Below are 17,913 nucleotides of genomic sequence, written 5' to 3'. Positions count from 1 at the left end.
AATTTAGTATTGCTAACTCTGTGTCACTAAATTAGGAGGTATCAAGAGAGAACTAAGCATCATCCAAGGACCTCGTCTTTTCTGTGGGAAAGATTAGAGCATTTTTTCCCCGTATATGTAGGACAGTGGGATCATGCTGGGTGGAATCGCTGTCAGTATTTGGAGATTAAGTATGGTTTAAGAAGGAACAACATATAGGCACCAAGTTGACAGAGGGTCAACCTGTGATGATAACAACTTGCTTGGGGAGGGTGTACCTAACTGGACGGTGAAACACTCTGATGTCTGTGAGGGTGCTTTCAGATGAGACTGGCATTTGAATTGATGTACTGAGTAAAGCCAGTGGCGCTCTCCAGTGTGGCTAGGCACCATCCAGTCTACTTGGTAGCTGACATGACCATCTCTTTTTGCCCTGGGACATTAGCTTTGGTTACCAGGCCTATGAGTGTAACCTGAAGCACGGCTGATTTCCCTTGGCCTGTGGATTGCAGGGCGGAGCGTGTAACTTTTACCCTCTAGGGTTGCATGAGCCAAGTTTCTTAAATTATATCTGTATGTGTTCTCTGTCTCTGTGGCTGTCTTTGTTTCTGTCTGTCTATCTTTCTTTTCTGTCTGTTCTGTCTCTGTGTTTTTGTGTTATCAGTCTCTTTGTCTCTGTCTCTTCTGTTTCTGTGACTTTGTGCTCCCCCCCCCAAAAAAAAACATTGGCTAATATTAAAAGAACTGCTCTCAATATGTTCCTGAGAAGAAACAATGTTGCAAGTTGTATACTCTTCAATAAAATGCCAAGGAAGAAATAAATCCAGAGGTTCCCAGCTCCACGCCTCCCTCCTGAGAGCCTGTTAAACAAACATAAACTCATGCTAGGAGCACCAGGCTGTGTAGGCTTCTCTTTCTTAGCCACACTGACTAGCTCAGGGTGACTGAAGGCTCTTGTGTTCAGAATATCACCTACAGGCTGACCAGGCTGCAACAGACCCACAAGTCATATTACTGTCATACGCTCTCCTGCTGTGGGACATACAAAGAGGCAATCGTCTCAGGAATTCTTGGTGGCTGAAACAGAAAGCTTGCCTACTTTACTTGCCTGGCTCCAGCTCTGGGAACATAATGGAGGTAGAGTTCTTTGTGAGCGGATACGCATAGATGTGTGATGGGTATGTTAATTGTTGACTCAGCAAAATCTAAAATCTCCGAGCAGGCAGGCTGGCCTCAGAGTGTGCCTGCGGGGAATTATCTTGATTACTGGGATAGAGCTGGACAGGCTCAGTCACTGTGGGTAGCATGTTACCTGACTGGATCCTGCACTGGGTAAACTGGACAACAGTATGCACTCACCCACCTCTGCTTCCTGACTGTGGATGCAGTATAACCAGCTGCTTGGAACTCCTACTGCCGTGGCGTCCCTGCTGGGAAGGGACCACGCATTTAGTGCCATGAGCCAGAATAAACCCTTTCTTCAGTCAGTTGATTTTATCAGCATATATTATCACACAAACAGACAAAGTTGCTAAGACAGACAGCAACAACCAGACAGATCAAAGGAGTTGTTGAGAAGCTTGAACTTGTTCTTTGTCTTTGAGGGTAGGCCATTCGCTTTTGTAGGACCACAAGGGGAGAGCGAGTTGTGTTTCTGTTTCTGTAGTTCTTGTCCAGACTGTTCGTTTACGTGGCTGTTTTTTTTTTGTTTTTTTTTTTTGTTTTTTTTTTTTTTTTGTGCTGCAAGAGGGTTCGCTTGCCTGTGGCACTCCTGGAGAAGGATGCTGTGATCCACGGAATCCTAACCTGAATTATCTTAGTGTATCGTAGAAAAACCACTATGGTATCTCATTTCTTTTTTTGGAGATGTATCTTTTTAAAGCTCTTGGTTCTCTGAAAGGAAGCTTCATGCCCAGGGTGTGAAGAGAATTGCGAACAAAGCCTAGAGATAGATGGGGGATAAGGCACACCAATAAAGTCAGTGCTCGATCACAACAGAGAGCAAGGTTTAGTGGGCCTGGGGAGGAGCTGTGTCTTAGTCTCCTGAGGGTGTCCTCCAAGGTGCCTGGAAATATGAGAGCATAGCACATCTTAAGCCTATCTGCCCCCCCCCCCCCCCCCCGCACCCAAGCAGTGCCTTGATTAAAGTGGGCATGCTGCTATTCCTGGAATAAGGAATGCATCATTGGCTTTTGGTGCCTGTGAGTGTGACCTCATGTGCAACAGAAGAAAGTCACTGGGTTTCCATAACGGATCCTGTGATGTCATTAAAAAGAAATGTCATGATTAAGCTTTGTAAGTGATAACTATTTTAAGTGTGTGGGTTTCTTTTTGTATTTAAGATAGCATACATAATTGAGCTACATGGACACAGTATTTATATATCAGACACTGTATAACTGAATTCTATTAGCTCACATAGCAATAGCAGCACTTGCTTTTTACATACGTCTGGGATATTTTAAACTAGTCATTTGTAACAGTAGCCCAATGAGTGACAATTCCCAGTTTATGGGGTTGGAGGGAACAAGGCATAGAAGTGGTGGGTTTTGTTCCCCAGCAGTAATTGGCAGAGATGAAATTTAAAGTCTCCATGTTGTCAACATATAATTAATATGCCTTACACACTGGTGAGGATCTGCAGCACCAAGTAAAGGTTCGGGGTTCATCTCTTCCTCCATAAAAGGTCTATCAGTGGGATTTGTCCACAAAGTAACAGTGATAGTTTGGGATGGACCAGGAACATACAATGTCCTTATTAAAGTCACTGTGAAAATAAATGAAGAGAACATTTAAAATAAGAGCAAGGAGTGACAGCTCTGTATCTGACAAAGGAGAGCTGAGCTTGCAGGAAAGGCATATATAGCTCTTCTCATAGAAGAAAATAATCAGAACTCATTGCCCAGTAAAGCCGAACTGAAATCATAGAACACAGTCTTTGAACTAAGCAGCAGTCAGTGCATCTTTTGAATGGATACATTTCTGAGCCAGGATCATCAGCAAGAAGAGACAAGAGACATTCACAACATCACTTGTGGAATTTTCTGGGCGAGAGAGGATGCTCCTTCTTCAAGACCTCAGCTCTGACCTCAGTGTTTTACCAAAACTCAGATACCAATTGGTCCATACCGTGTTCCTGCCCCGTGGCAATGAGGAACACCTTCATGGAATACTGACTCCAGCTGACCGTGGGTTGAGACCTCTGAAATCATGAACAGAAACTGGCCTTTCTTCCTTTCAGTTTCCCCGCCTCCATTTTTGTTTTTTGTTTTTTTTTTATTTTTTATTTTTATTTTTTTATTTTTTGGTTTTTCGTTTTGGAGATTTTGTTTGTTTGTTTTTGTTTTTCTTCATTCCAACAGAAAAGTTGCCCAACCTACTAGAGCACTCTTGTTCTGCTTTTTATTTTACTCCAGTCTTTAGTTTATCTTGCTTTCTTATTATTCAATGTATGGTTGTCTTTCCCATTAAAGTTATAAGCCCCTGACTTCAGACGTCATAGCCCTTTCTTTTAACACCTTCTACTATGTCTAGCACAGTATGAAATTCTCAGTTTGAATACTTGCGGGATGATTGTCCAGGCCTTTGTGTGCCTGGAGTGTACAAAGTTTAAGCACTTTTCTTATGGGGCCCCTGATGTTCCATATGTCAGCCTTGGGAAGGGATATTATTAATCTTTGCCTGGCAGATAGATCTAATCTGATTGAACCTAGCAAGGATTTTCTTTGGGCTGATGAAGGCGAAGGTGTTATTCATAAACTTCAGCCTTGTGCGTGATCATCTCCTATGACCTTCTGTTTCTCCTGGGCTGCTCAGAGCCTCGATGTAGGTCTCTTCAGCATTGCACATGTCTAGTGAGAGACCTTTCTCCTCCTTGATAAACTGGGTCTCTTTTCTCAGTTCTTAGAAAAGATGCTGTGCACTGTGACAATGTGGTTAGCTACTTTAGCTCAATCTGTGGTTAGGAGGTCCCCTTTGATAGCAAACACATCTAGGCTGTATTGAAGAGCTATAGAGACTACCAATCAATAGCAGTAACTTAAGTTTTGACATAAATACTTTCTTTTGTATTTTGAATAAAGACTTAAATAAGTTGAAATTGAGAACTACTATTGGAATAGAAAGGTTATGAAAACATGAGCAGTGACTCAGAAGATCCTGAAAAACAGGTTGGAAATTGGCATTTATATTGATAAATGTCAACTGGGAAGTTGACATTTGCCTCTTTGTCAAAGCATATAGTGGTGCAAGAGGAAAGGCTGCGGCACGGGGTGAGGTTCAGCCCTCAGAATGGGGCTCAGTAACATGCCTGGCGAAGGCTAAACTGTTTTCATTCAGATGAAGTCACTCCTGAGCCATGACTGCCCACTCTCCTCTGGGGTGGAGGACCACGGAGTGGCGGAGCTCAGCAGTGTAAAGGCTTTGTGAGCGCTGAGCTCTCTTGATGGCAGTGGCTGAGAAAGGTGATGTTAAGTTGTGTTGACAAGGAAACTACCCAGGTTGTAGAAGCCATTGCAGCTGATACTGTGCCCTGGAGGGGAACGAGGCTGAGTTGTGACGACCGACCGCCCACTTTCCCAACAGCTGGTTGTTCTTTATCTAGGAATCCCTGTCTCTCTACTACTCACTCTGGTGGCTAACTCATTCCCTCTGTGTTCAAGGTTTCTATCCTTGCTGGCTCCTGGTGTCTTGGGACAAACTTGTCTGCTCACAGCTCTTAGCACATCAAGATAGGCCTCCTCTGACTTAGAAGAGCTCTGTGAGGCAAGTCGGTATTGACGACTCCACATCAAGTGTGTGTTTCTTTTAAAAATTATAATAAAGCATTCCTATTGTGAAATCTAGTATTTAACAATTTCGAGTACTCGATTGAGCAGCGTTAAGTACCTTCACGAAGTTGTGCAACCTCTCCTCTATTCCCAGAAAAATCTCATCATGCCAGACCGGAACTCTGCTCATTAAACGCTGCATCCTTCTTTCTATTGCTTGTGGCTTGTGACCTCCAACAGGTCGCTGGTGCCTGTGATTTTGCCTGTTTGTGGCATTTTGATAGAAGTGTACCCAAGTAGTATTAGTGAACTCACACACTATTAGTGTGCCTGGACAGTGTTAGTACATCCACACATATTAGTGCACCCACATAGTATTAGGGTACCCACACAGGGTTAGTGCACACACACAGGGTTAGTGCACACACAGTGTCAGTGCACCCACACAATGTCAGTGCACTCACACAGTGTTAGTGCACCCACACATACGTATTTGCCTTTGTGTCCCCCTTATTTTCACTCGGCAGAATATTCTCAGCCACAGTACAGCAGGGATCAGAATGTTTTTTGAGATGCACAATATCCTCTGTGCTGTGTATTTCATCTCTGCCTCTAGGCTGTTGTTACCAACGCTGGTCAGGAAATCTCTTTTGCAAGCTACAAGGGAATTAATTGCTAGGTCATCTGGTCATTCTGGGTGTGGCTTTTGGAGGACCCCGGCCCTTGCTTCTTCCCCTCAGTGTCTCTTGTCAGAACAAGCTCCCAGCATCCTTGCCACCCTTTACTCAGCCAAGCACACGCTGCCCCTCCCCCACAGGCCACTGTGTCCCCACAGGTACCAACTCAAGCTCTCCTCCTGTTGCTGAGTCCCAGACACGACAAAGTAATTGCAGAGTCATACCCCAAGTCTCTTTCCCCCCAAGAAAATACACCACCACATTCTAGGCACACTTTTCCCATCTCAGTCTTAGCCTGCTCTACATGGCTGTCCCAGAAGCTCCTGAACTCAGCCATCCTCTCCTTCTCCTCAGTGGTTATGGAGTTCATCTTACGCTATCCGCTTTGTTTGTTTGCTATTTGTTTCTCCGTTGTCTCTACTCTGCACAATCACCTGACTGCTGACCCACTGTTTAGAACAGTCAGGGCTGGAAAGATGCAAGGTGCTTAGAACACTGGCTGCTCTTCCAGGAGACAGACTCAGGTTTATCTCCCAGCACTCATACAAGGGCTCACAACAGTCTGTAACTCCAGGTTCACAGGCACTGATACTGTCCTCTGGCCTTTTTTTTTTTTAAAATACCAGGCATGCACGCATACACACAAGCAAAATAACCGCCACATAAAGGATGGACAATTTTTTAGATATATTAATAGGTTCCTCCTCTTTTATACTCATCTTGGGAAACTTCTCTGTTTTGCAATTTTTTGCAAAAACATTTTCTTCCAGATACGTGAAGCCATGCCCTAGTAAATCTGGAGCCACTTATGGCTTTGCTTAGAAAGCATTATTGCCACTCGTGAAAATTCCTTGCTCAAGAAGTCCAAAGTGACAGGAAGCCAGTGTCAACCTGCTGGTCTAGCCTTGTGCCCAGAACATCCCCCTTGCCCTCAGTACTCCAGGGAACAGGAGCATCATTCCCCGCCATCCCCAGGTTTCCTGCCTCTTCTTTTCCCCTTTGCTGTCCTTCCTGTAATCCAAGTCTATGCATCTCCCGAGTTCAAGGTCGGATGCTGCCTCTGTCCAAATAGATTAAATAAGACGTGTGTAAAATTTCTTGCAAGTGGCAAGGGTTTTATGACCACTAGATAAATATTACATAATAGTCACTTTTCTCCGAATGGGTTTTACTCTGATTTATGATGTACATCAATCTTTCTCGATGATGACTGTACATTTTGCACTGAGTATATTAGAACACAAAAGACTCCATTCAGGCCAGCCTAGACACTAAGTGGGACTTGTGGAGACGCGTAACGGAAAAGCCTGGCTACTTTGAGCACACTTATCCCTGTTTCCAAAATCAACCCTGCTGGCCTCTGTGGAGTCATCATAATTAGCCTCTTGCACATGTGAGAAGGCTGTGCTCCCTCTGGTCTTCCAAGTTCAAGAGTAGAAGAGATGTCTGCTCTCCAGGGAGTTCCAGGAGTGACTCCGTGCTGGCCCAGTCATGGCTTGCTGTGGTCTGGTCTGCCTGGCCCAACCCTTCCTCTCTGCAACTGCTGTGGCCTGCTCCTCTCTTCAGGGATTTGGAAATTCTACACCTCTCCCTGCAGAACTGCTCCACAAAGTTTAAATCCAGCGGTCAAGAAAGTCTCCTTGATCTTTCCAGTGTTTCAGGAGATCACGTTTCATCCTTTGTCTTTCAGGGAAGGTGGAAAGCCTGGAAGCAGCTCTCTTTGAGATAACAGGCTCTTGATGGTGGTGATTAAGTGTCTCTTTGTTTTCCTTTCTGTGAAACGCATTCCGTCCCTTAACCTTTCCAGGAAGAGCCTAATTTCAGAGCCTTTGACCCAGGGCACAGTTTTGCTTAAACTTCGGACCTAACTTTCCAGCCAGAACTTGACTGGAGACCTCCCTCAGACACAGCCTTTCTCCGACCTCCAGGGATGTCTGGAAGGACTCAGCTGTGTTGGCTGGGACCTTGGGTTCCTGCCAAGCCTTGTCTGCTGCTGTGGTTTCTTGGCTCACTACACACACACACACACACACACACACACACACACACACACACATTCAATCTCTCTGTTTCTCCCTCCCCAACCCCTCTCCCTCCCTTTTCCCCTCCCTCTCCCCCTCCTCCTCTTCCCTTGGTGACAGCTACTGACCTGACTTTCTCTGAACTCCTCACACTGGGAATGGCTGGGGTTTGTGCCCTGCCCCCAGACAGTTCAAGTCCTTCTGCTGCAAGTCCTGGCAATCTAAGTTCTGAGTTCCCACAGTGGACAAGATGGGAATGTGTGATGTGATTTGCTGTTTTGGTTTCAAGAAATGAAGCAGAGCGGAGAGCGGTTTTGTAGTGACTCTACGCCTTCTCCTCAGTCTTTGGCTTAACTGCTCCGTGGCCTGCTGGCCCTTAGTGGCTCTTCCAGGTTTCTTTGAACATATCCTATAAGTTTTAAAAAGGGGCATGTGTTGGGGGAAGAAATTAGAAGCAAACAAACAAAATGGTAGGCAAGTCTGGTACTAGATGTGGGATGGGTTTGTGTGTGTTCTCTACAGTTGGTAGAATGGTACATGAATTCTAGAAGAAATCAGAAAAAAGCCATGCCAGGTGCTGGAGAGCTGGCTCAGTGGGTAAGAGCACTGCTCCTGGAAAGGATCTGGGTCTGGTTCCCAACACCCATATAGCTGCTCACAAGCACTTGTACCTCCTTTTCCAAGGGATCCAATGCTTTCTTCTGACCCCTTGGACACTTTCACACATGTGGTGTAAATACACGCAGGCACATACATATGTAAACACACATAAAAATAAGCACTCTTAAATGCTAGCAAATGTTAAAGCTGTTAAAGGAATAAAATGACAGCTATGCTTTTTTTTTCAAGCAAATACGAGCAAAAAGAAAAAAAAATTGTAGCACAATTTAGAATAAGTGGGATTCCTCATAAAGCACACTTAGGATAAAGGTGGTACCATTTTGTCAATCAGCATTGACAGCAGGTAAATGCAGATGAATCCTGAGAGTGTCAGGCTCTGAAAGAACAGCTCTACGCTTTCAAACAAGAACTGACATGAGAGTAGAAACCAACGGAAAAACAGCTCTGCGGGCAGAAGCACCAGACTTTGACAATCAATAGAGAGGAAAGAAGACTTGAAAATTTGGAATTATTAAAGGTGATTACTAGGCAGATACTAGATTTCATACCCGTGCAACTAACTAACTAAATAAATAAGCAAGTCTTTCTTGAAGTACTGCTTAGAATTCTTGCAAAGCAAATGATATATACATTAGTAGAAAAACCTTTTGTCTAAATTGCAACAAAATAAGGATGAAATTATAACAGCTCAAACAAAACCTCATGAGTCCAAACTCCTAAACACTTGGAAAACCCAAGGCTCTTACAAATTTAATTTTAAAAATTTATACTTTTAAGAAAAGTATAAAACCCAGAATTTTATTTGTGAGCATTCTTGGAACGTGCTCGTATCAGTACAAGGAAGTGTGCCAAGAATTTCCCTTGTTCTCATTATCAAACCAGAGATAACAAAAATCAGTACTTGTGAGAAACAAACACACAAAGGAGACAAAGCAAGCAGAAGCGAAGGTAAACATAAATACAGCAATTCAGGAATTGCAAAGTAAGTATAGTGGACAAATGCAAATATTTACATAAGGCCAAACAAAATGGCAACAATAGGAACATGTAAGACACAGGGAAAGACAAGCCGGAAGCCCTGACTTGCTGCTCCCTGCGCTTGCTGCCTCCCAAAAACCTGCCCTCTTCCCTTTAGCTCCTGTTCTGGGCGGCTCAGAACTGTGGTTCCAACTCCAAGGGATTTGACACCATCTTCTGGTTTCTGTGGGCACCTGTACACATGTCACACACACACACACACACACACACACACACACACACACGGAAATATTTTGAAATATTTGAAATGTTGAAAATATTAAATACGTTGAATACTTTGAAAATACTTTGATAGCAGATGAAATGGATGATTTTCTTGGGAGAAATTGTTAGAATTGGTCAAATAGGTTTTATATATATATATATATATATATATATATATATATATATATATATACACACACACACACACACACACACACGAATAGAAAGCTTTTCAAAGAATTTGGCGGGATCATGAATAAAAAAAAAAAAAATCTCCTTTTACAGTGATTGCAACAAGATGCCCAAATTTTTTGCAACTTCTTTTAACTCCAATCTGCCTAAAGAATTCCTCAAAATTTTAAAAACTGTGATTTCTTTTTTAAAGATATATTTTATTATGTTCAATTACGAGGTGTGTGTGTGTATAAATGTGTGAGAGTGTGAATGTATGAGTGTGTATGAGTGTGTACAAGTGTGAGTGTGTATGTGAGTGTGAGTATGAATGTGTATGTGTGTGAGTGTGTGTGTGAATGTGTATGTGAGTGTGAATGTGTGAGTGAATGTGTGAGTATGTGTGTGAGTATGAGTGTATGAGTGTGTGTGTGAGTGTGTGTGAGTGTGAGTGTGTGTGTGTGTGAGTGTGAGTGTGTGTGTGTGTGTGTCTGAGTATGTACATGTGGGTATAGACAGTTGTGAGCTGCCTGGCATGGGTGAATTGAAACTGAATTTGGGTCCACTGCAAATGCTGTGAAATACACTTCTCTGCAGCCCCAGCAATTTCTATGTTATGTCAATTATTCAAGAAAATAAGCGAAGTGCGCACATGCAGGCAATGTTGGGTCTTTAGAACTGAGAAATTGTTTATGACTGGCAGAGCACTTTGACAACATAGCCACACTGTTGCTCCAGCTTGGCCTCATGTATCCATCACCCATGTGTTGTTAGCTGGACACACGTTAGCAACAGGACTCATGGGACTTCAGTGGCCCAGGGCTCCGGATAACACTGCTTCTCTAGGTCTTCCTTCTTTCAACGTTCAGTGATCTGTGTAGTGTAAACGTGGGAGACAGGGAGCCATCAGGACCATGATAGCAGAGGCACAAGGACAGCCAATTAGGAGGCCACAGCTGGATGAGCCGTCAACTTTCAGAGGCCTCTGCGGTAACAAGGGGATGCGGTATAGCCTCTGCTCTCTGAAGTCACATTGTTACTTGCCACAAACACTTCTCCACCTAACCTTTAAGATAATTAAACAAATGAGAAATGAACCAGATTCTAGCCCCAAACCCTTCTAGCGCTCTGGTCTTTAGTACTAATGAATTTGAACCAGCCTTACCACCTGCCTGGACCACGTGTGGGAGAACCCGGTAACGAGGTGCTGCCGCCCTGATGAGTGCGCTCATTAAGGGAGCCACTTGGTTTGAAGACCCACCCCAGACAATCTGATGGTGGATTTTATTGAAATAATTTTATAAACAAGGCTTCAGACAGGGTTTTCTCCTGATGAGTGTTCCAAGCTCATTACCACCGTCAGGAAGACATCTAAAGAGATAAAAATAAAAGTCTAGGATTAAAACACGTTCACCTTTAGGCAAAACAGTCTCCCTGGCCTTCAGCTTTCTTCGTCTGTAAAGGTGGTAATGAAATTTCCCTTTCCAGAGCATCTGAGGAGCTAGTGCTGAATTCTAGGTTGGGTTCTTGGCAGTTGGGAAAGAAGAACTCATAAATGTGATTATTTTTAATAGCATGAAGAACTTAATATGATACATAGATGTCTGGTCTCTCTTAAGATGGGGGCAAGATGGAGAAGTCAGGGAAAGATCTGAAGGAGCTGAATGGGTTTGCAACCCCATAAGAGGAACAACACTATTGGCCAACCAGACCCCTTCCCCCCCTCCCCCCCGCCAGAGCTCCCAGGGACTAAGCCACCAACCAAAGAGTACTCATGGAGGGACCCATGGCTCCAGCCGCACATGTAGCAGAAGATGGCCTTGTCTGGCATCCATGGGAGGAGAGGCCCTTGGTCCTGTGAAGGCTCGATGACTCCATGTAGGGGAATGCCAGGGCATCTTCACAGAAGCAGGGGGAGGGGAAGGGAGAGGGGATAGGGATTTGCAGAGGGGGAACCGGGAAAGGAGATAACACTTGAAATGTAAATAAATAAAATATCCAGGAAGAAAAATAAGGGGAAAAAGAGATGGGGCAAAAGCCATACAGAGGAGAAACATACGCGTTGCAGTAAGTCAGGCACGGTCTGGGAAGCCCACCTGGCTTTAATTAGACCGATGTTCTCCTCCCAATATTGCCTTCACTCTTAGGGCGTTTTTAGGCTCATGACTGTTACCACGGAATGCCTCAATGTGTTTGCTGTGCAGCTACTACAGAAGCAGAGTGACCCAAGGAAGGTGCTCGCAGAGATAAACACAGGCCCCAGAGTCTAGCGCAGCTGGACACCTCATGCCTCTCCCTCAGCTGCCCTAAAGAGGCAGAGGACTTTAAAATCCCTATGGACCACGGGAAGGATGTTCCTGCTTTGTAAACTCATTCCAATGAGCCACGCCCGAAAGTCTGCACAGAAGCATCCGGCCTAAGAAGTGTAGAAGAGCTGGAGGGGGCTCAAGGATCATCGACATCTCCTTTTCTGGAGGCACTGACATCTTCTAGTTTCTTAATTTTGCATCGAGCGTAAATAGTAAGCTTAAAAAAAAGGAAGAAGAAAACGGAAAGAGCAGGTTGGCAGCACAGCCTCAGGTCTCTGAGTTTAGACAAAAGGGATTTTAGCACTGAGGGCAAGTTAGAAATGAAGGGAGCAGAAGCAGCAAGTCTCGCTGGGAGATCTCCCACCACCCGGTGGCTGATGGGAGCTTTCTAGCATCAACCCCATCATCCGTGACACCGAGTTCAGCTGCTCCGCGCACTACCAGATATTTCAAATAAATAATTTAAAAGTCCCTAGCTGCCAATGCCAAGTTCAAATGGATTTATGGGCCACTTGGGCCTCCTGTTGTCAGGCTGGGAGACATAATGAGAGGTTGGCAGTGCCTCGGGCAATGAGCACGCTCTCACGAGGGTCCTAAGAGCAGCGTGTCTCCTGGGCTCCCTTCTTGCTGCCACAGCCTCCAGGACCGCAGTCCCGGCCCACTCTATGTTCTCGGGCTCTGCTTATTCTCATTTGTTGATTGACAGCGGCCACCTGCACATACTCCGGGGCTAACACTGGCTGTCTAGACAATGGAACACCGTGCCCGGCCTGCAGTGTAGCCTCTTTCTGGACACCAGTGAGGGGGCCGAGGCGGGGAGGGTGTTGAAGATAAGAGCATCGTAGAACGCAAGCGGCCCAAAGCGGAGCCAGAGGAACCTATGAGATCATCCGGAAGAGCTTGGGAATTCACTGCCATTTGCCTACTTGGCTTCGGATGAAAAGCATGTCTTAAAGCTGCTGGAAATGTGTCTGATTCATCTGCAACTGAGAATAAGACCAATCAGGGATAAGAAGTGAGTAAAATCCTTGTGATCACGGAGCCAAGAGAGCCTATTTTAAAGCACTTAATGTATTTTTTTTTCTTAAAGATATATACACCAACTGTAATTAAGCTCCCTCTCTCCTTGTGATCTTGGCGAGATGTTAAAAAAGAGATAGAGAGAGGGAGTTGACTTGCCAAGTGGATTTTTCTAAGCGTTCTCGGCTCTAATTAAAAGTTCTTTGTGCGGGGCCAACCAGCAATCAGCTTCCTAATTAGAGTTGAGCAAACTGTCTTGGTGAACTGTGGATTTCTGTGAACCCAGGAATCTGGGGGGAAGTCTGTCTATTTGCAAAGGGCTATCTTTTGAAGCTCAGACACCCAAGTCCTGAAAGGCCCAGCTCACAAAGCAGCTTCACAACTCTGCTATTATTAGGCCAACCATTTTCACCTTCTAGTGGCCCACCTGTGTCCCCCATATTGTGCAAAGCCTTGGCTGACAGCATTACCATGAGACGTTATATTTTCAAGAAAAAAAGAAAAGCCTGGATGTTGCATTATGGGTGAATTAAAATGCTAGTAGTTTTGTTCCTTGTTAGTTTCAGACAGAGACTCCTGCATCCTAGGCTGGCCTTGAACTTGCTGTGTGGCTGAGGAGAGTCTTGAACTCTGATTCTCCTGCATCTACAGGTACCAGAATAGGCACACCCACAGTTGTGGGATGCTGAAGATTAAATCCAGGGTTTCATGTATGGCTAAGTATACAATGTACACTATGACTATAAATGAGCTATATCCTCAGCCCCAAATATGCCAGTGTTTCATCAATTAAATACTGACCAAGAACATCATCCTATCTTTAACTGGATATTCTTCATATTCTTGGGAGTCATGATGGTAAATAGACAATAGACATACCAGTGCTTGTTGCTTGCCAAACCCAGCACAAAGAACTCTCTAAAAAACTGACTCCCGTCCGCCACCAGATATCCATGAGCTGGCTTCTGCCATTTCCTCCGTCACAGACAGGACCAAGGATCAGAACAGTCAAGTGACCGACTCACATTAATACCAGAAAGGATGGGTGGAGCCTGCCTGGATTCACCTGCAGTCTGTCAGGTTCCCGTGTGTGCTTTCCCGCTCCATACCCCAGTCCACAGGTCAGAGTGCTTGCACAGCACATAGTCGGAGCAATGCAATCTCATCTGAGCCCACCATGCTGATTTCCCAGACCCATATGTCCACGTTGAGACCTTCTGAAATGCAGGCTTTCAATAAAGAGATTATTCTGGAGTATAAACTAGAGACTTCCCTCCTAGAACTAAAGAGAGAACACCAACAATGCTACCCTTATCTCACCCATTAGAGGTGAATAGTCCCAAAGCCATCATACCCAGGGGAGATGCTCGTAAACAATGTGTCCCCTTGGCTTGTCCATCTCAGGCATACCTTTCTGATGCTTCGTTTTCCTAGAAACATGGGCATTTCGAAAGAGGAATCACTTATGATCACGCAATTGTCTTACTGCTCTCATTTGGGTCAGATGCATGACTATAAATAGATAAGGCCTGGTGAGCTTTAGTCTATAAATAGATAAGTAGGAGGAGCTTTAGTCTCAGTTCTCAGGAGGCTGAGGCAGGAGGATCAGTTGAATTTGGGAATCTGAGGCTACATGGTCAACATAGGAAGATTTGTTTAAAACCAAAACCAAAAAGGGGTGATGGGGAAAAACTTTCAATGGACTTGTTTGTTTGTTTGTTTTTTTCTGAGACAGGGTTTCTCTGTGTAGTCCTGGCTGTCCTGGAACTCACTCTGTAGACCAGGCTGGCCTTGAACTCAGAAATCCACCTGCCTCTGCCTCCCAAGTGCTGGGATTACAGGTGTGCACCATCACCGCCCAGCCAATGGGCTGTCTTTAAATTACTTTTTATGCTTCCAATTAAAAATGCTGGATGTTGCTGGGCAGTGATGGTGAATGTCTTTAATCTCAGCACTTTGGAGGCAGAGGCAGTCGGATTTCTGAGTTCGAGGCCAGCCTGGTCTACAGAGTGAGTTCCAGGATAACCAGGGCTATACAGAGAAACCTTGTATCAAAAAACCAAAACAAATAAAAAAATTTAAAAAGCTGGGTGTTACTAAGTGGCCACTCTTCACACTGTGAAGTGGGAATGGTCTGTTGGAAGGTTTCACTGGGAGCAGGCTCCCATGAGATGATGGGACTACGGCTTCAGAGCAGAGGCAGCGAAGAGAGGGAGTCTCAGGCAGCAGACATGGAAAAACAAAGGGAAATGAGAGGAGAAGGAGAATAAAGGGAACATGGTGAGCTGCAGACAAAGGCCTTCCTCTCCAGAGCTGCGCACGAGACTGAAATTTTTAGAAGAGACAAACGACAAAAGCCCCAAGGCCCACACAAGTGTGAGGGTGAACTCTCACTGGGCTACTTTGGGCTGGGCACAGGGGCTCAGCTCTAGTGATATCACGCATGGCTGGCGTCCCAGGAGCAGGATCTTTCCTAGGAGGTGATGTGGTCTCACATGGCACTTGGTGGCAGGTGGCAGCAGGTGATGTCAGATAGGCAACCCCACAGTTGGTTTGCCTGCCCACCTCCTTGGCCTGCCTCTCACTGGGGTTCAAGGGCTCAGCTTTATTCAAATTTGCTGCTTCAGTGTTTGGTATGTGGCTGGCCCTTACTATTTGCAGATGAATAGAAGCCCGCACTATCAGTCTCTCTCTGCACAATCCTTTGAGATCCTGGAACTTAGTCAGCGTTCCCTGGATGAATAAGATCCCCACGCAGCAGCTAGTCACATGACCAAAATTTTAAATTCTGAGAACAACCAAGCAGGCAGGATAGACAGTTTAAGGTCTTAATAACAGGTCCTGCCAGACCTCCCAGAGGGACGAATGGAGAGGAGAATAAAAATGTTTCCGAATGGTGAGCAGAATTATTTCTGGAATGTTAAGTTGGAAGAAGACAGAGCGTCGATTCAGGGTGCGCTTCTCTGTGTTCTTCTTCCAAATGTATGTCTCTGAAGCCTACAGGGGCTTCACCTCCCTCGGAAAGCCAATCTATGGAACTAACTAACCTGGATGCCCCAAAACAGGTCAAACCTTTTCCCCTCACTCGAGCACGGATGTGGCTGCTCGTGATTTATCTGACTCTCTGCCGACATATAAAAATGAGCATATTCAGATGATCTAAGTTAGAGGAAAATGTCATTAGTGATTAAGAAGCAGTGTGCACAGCCTGAGACGGATGAGACTCTGTGATTAGTTGGTGCCGGTGTTTCTTCCCTTCCCGTTACATTCTTCCAAGCCATGATCAGACAGTGTTCCCACCAGGGCGACACACTGCTCCTCCCTTTCACCCCAGATTGCCTTAAGTGCCGAAGACTTGCCAGGCGCCTCGCTGCTTGTTTCTTGATTTGATGACAAGTTGGGTTGGAGCTGGCTTTTTCGGCATCCATATGATGATTTAGTCTTGTGTATGTTCACAAAACTTGGCTCTGTAACCGCCAATTATCCTGTGGAGTACGGTTGTCGTTGTCACAGTGCCTCTCTCTGGAGACACTGAATGTCGAGCGAGTGGGTTAGCTCTCTTCCTAGAGTCTGGGGGTTGGGAGGGTGGGAGTTCATCATGGTAGGAAGACAAGGAGAGTGACCCATTTTCAACAAGAAAATAATATTTGCCGTGGACCTAGAACATCAATTTTGCAAAACAAAAGGGAAACTGTCTATTCCAAAAAATAATGTCTCTTTTGATATCTTTTGAGAGCGTGGAGTTGAAACTGCAGAACCAGGAGCCTAGACAGGCTTGATCACAGTGTGGATGCCTAGACTCCTGTGCCAGGTTGGTTTCAGTCTTGATGGTAAGTGGCTTTGTTGGTGAGAGCTAACCTTCACGCAACAACCAGAGCTAACCTCTCAGCATGAGTGAACACAATTGCTTTGCTTCAACAGTAATCATATAGGTAAGGTCCTTGCATCAGCTCACTTGACAGATAAGGAAACTGGCTTCTAGGAATATAGTCTCTTGTCTAAATCAATCACCAATTAAGTGCTCTCCGTCTGTGGCACGGTTTCTTTTTTACTGTATGTGTTTACAGTGGGCATTATGCTTTGATATACGTAGTGAATCCATTACCATATCAATGCCTGTCACCTTAGGTAGGTACCTTTGTGGTAAGAGCAACGGCAAGATGCTATCGCAGTAAATGTCTATCTATGATACAATATCATCAGCCATAGCCCTCCCGATGTGCATTAGACCCCGAAACTTACTCACCTTGTATAACTACAGCTTTACATCCTTCAAGCTTCAGTTCCCTGCCTCTTCTGCTCCTCTGCACCCCTTGTAAACTGACTACCCTACTCTACCACAGTATGCTTGACATAGCTGGTCCTACATGTGAGACCATGCAGTATGTTTGATTTAATTCACTTTATATAGATCCTTCAAGTCCAAGTCTGTTAATGATGTTATGAATGACAAAACCTACACTTTTAAGGCTGGACAGCATTGGAGCATCTATTATGATACCTGACACATAGAAAAGATGTCATAGTTGCATGTGTGGTACTGTGAGTTGGCCTGGGGGGTCTTGTACATGTTAGGCAAACTCTTCTGCTGAGATCTATCCTAGCCCTATAACACACATTTGTTATCTATGTATCTACTGGTGGACACTGAACTATTTCCCTATCTTGGCCACTGTGAAGGCTGTAATGAATGTGGACCATGGAGATCTCTGTCAGGGGCTGAATTCATTTCTTTTGGGTCTATCCTAGGAGAAGATTCCTTTAGGTATGTTTTCAGAAGAACTTGGTCATATGGTAGCTTTACTTTTTGCAGAGCCTCTATACTGATTTCCATATTGACTGAACCAGTTCTTGTTCCTCCCAACAGCATAAAGGTCCCTCCCTTCTTCCCCTTGGCCAATACTGGTCACTTTTTGTAATACCCATCCTAAAGGGTATTAAGCGAGCATTCACTAAGTTTTGAGGTACAGTCCCTGATGATTTGTATTGGTAAACATTTTTATATATGTGTTAGACAATTTTTAGTTCATTTAAAAAAATCTCTTCAGATAGATGCTATTTCTAATTGGCTTATTTGGGTTTTGTTGTTGTTGTTGTTTGAGTC

Source organism: Apodemus sylvaticus, chromosome 3 (genome assembly GCF_947179515.1).
Source record: "Apodemus sylvaticus chromosome 3, mApoSyl1.1, whole genome shotgun sequence".
NCBI lineage: Eukaryota > Metazoa > Chordata > Mammalia > Rodentia > Muridae > Apodemus > Apodemus sylvaticus.
This window is presented reverse-complemented; position numbering follows the sequence as displayed.